Source organism: Centrocercus urophasianus, unplaced genomic scaffold, assembly GCF_019232065.1.
Source record: "Centrocercus urophasianus isolate 14NV4802_14NV808 unplaced genomic scaffold, USGS_Curo_1.0 seq_21, whole genome shotgun sequence".
NCBI classification, from domain to species: domain Eukaryota; kingdom Metazoa; phylum Chordata; class Aves; order Galliformes; family Phasianidae; genus Centrocercus; species Centrocercus urophasianus.
In genome coordinates, this window is record NW_024884767.1 from 21628709 (window position 1) to 21630613 (window position 1905).

The 1905-nt window shown below is 51.2% G+C and overlaps 1 long non-coding RNA gene across 1 annotated transcript in view; it reads left to right on the forward strand.

Annotated features, from left to right (window-relative positions):
* The first annotated feature begins 444 nt into the window (after positions 1 to 444).
* The window catches only part of LOC122162578, a 4296-nt gene continuing 2835 nt past the window's right edge, over positions 445 to 1905 (forward strand). Inside the window, exon 1 of the long non-coding RNA XR_006169593.1 lies at positions 445 to 472. This is a non-coding gene — a long non-coding RNA (uncharacterized LOC122162578). The remainder of the gene's footprint in view (positions 473 to 1905) is intronic.

The window sequence follows — 1905 nt, forward strand, 5'->3', positions numbered from 1 at the left end:
CAGATGAGGGCAAGGTGAGTGGGATGTTATTTCAGTTGCTGCTGCTGGCTGGATGGGCTTTGAGGAAGGGGTGGCTGGGGATTGCCATGGGTGGGGAAACACATCTGATTTTCATTCTCTCTTTGCCTTTGAGTGACAGAGGTTTACAGGAGAAGCTGTCCAGTTGGTGGATCTCTCCTGTCTTCTGCTGTTCAGCTGGAGAGATCTTTCTCCAAGGTCATCAGGTCTCACTTTCTCCAAGGTCATCAGGTGTCACTTTCTCCAAGGTCATCAGGTCTCAGATACATAACCAAAATCAGTCTAGGCTGGCTGTATTTTGGGCGTCAGCTGCTGGCATGTGCCTTGGTGATGCCATGGGCATGGCACAGCAGGTACACTAGTGACAGTTTCCCTTGTCCCACAGGCACTGGTGACTTGATGGTCATTGAGTGAGGGTAGGAAGAGCTGCAGCCCTGTGCCAGATGAGGCCAAGGTGAGTGGGATGTTGTTTCAGATCCTGCTTGTTGGCAGGATGGGCTTTGAGGAAGGGAATGGCTGGGTTTTACAGTCGAGCAGGGAAACACATCTGGCTTTCATTCTCTCTTTGCCTTTGAGGGGCTGAGGCATACAGGAGAAGCTGTCCAGTTGGTGGACCTCTCCTGTCTTCTGCTGTTCTGCTGCAGAGATGTTCCAGCTTCTACAAAGACATCAGGACGAAGATATGTAAGAACAATCAATCTAGGCTGGCTGTATTTTGGGCGTCAGCTATTGGCATCTGCCTTGGTGATTCCATGGTCATGGCACAGCAGGTACAATGTTGACAGTTGCCCTTGTCCCACAGGCACTGGTGACTTGAAGGTCATAGAGAGAGAATAGGAAGAGCTGCGGCCCTGTGCCAGATGAGGCCATGGTGAGTGGGATGTTGTTTCAGTTGCTGGTGCCAGCAGGATGGGCTTAGAGGAAGGTAAATGCAGGGGTTTGGCAAGGGTGGGGAAACACATCTGGTTTTCATTCTCTCTTTGCCTTTGAGTGATAGAGGCATACAGTAGAAGCTGTCCAGTTGTTGGACCTTTCCTGTCCTCTGCTGTTCAGCTGGAGAGATGTCCCACTTTCTCCAAGGACATCAGGTCTCAGATACGTAACCAAAATCAGTCTAGGCTGGCTGTATTTGTGGGCATCAGCAATTGGCATCTGCCTTGCTGATGCCATGGGCATGGCAGAGCAGGTACACTAGTGACAGTTGCCCTTGTCCCACAGGCAGTGGTGACTTGAAGGTCATAGAGAGAGGATAGGAAGAGCTGCAGCCCTGTGCCAGATGAGGCCAAGGTGAGTGGGATGTTATTTCAGTTGCAGCTGCTGGCAGGATGGGCTTAGAGGAAGGGAAGGGCTGGGGTTTGCCATGGGTGGGAAAAAACATCTGGTTTTCATTCTCTCTTTGCCTTTCAGTGCCAGAGGCATACAGTAGAAGCTGTCCAGTTGTTGGACCTTTCCCGTCCTCTGCTGTTCAACTGGAGAGATGTCCCACTTTCTCCAAGGACATCAGGTCTCAGATACGTAACCAAAATCAGTCCAGGCTGGCTGTATTAGCGGGCATCAGCTGCTGGCATCTGCCTTGGTGATTCCATGGTCATGGCACAGCAGGTACAATGTTGACAGTTTCCCTTGTCCCACAGGCACTGGTGACTTGAAGGTCATAGAGAGAGGATAGGAAGAGCTGCGGCCCTGTGCCAGATGAGGCCAAGGTGAATGGGATTTTCTTGCAGTTGCTGGTGCTGTCAGGATGGGCTTAGAGGAAGGTAAAGGCTGGGGTTTGCCATGGGTGGGGAAACACATGTGGTTTTCATTCTCTCTTTGCCTTTGAGTGCTAGAGGATTACAGTAGAAGCTGTCCAGTTGGTGGACCTTTCCTGTCCTCTGCTGTTCAGCT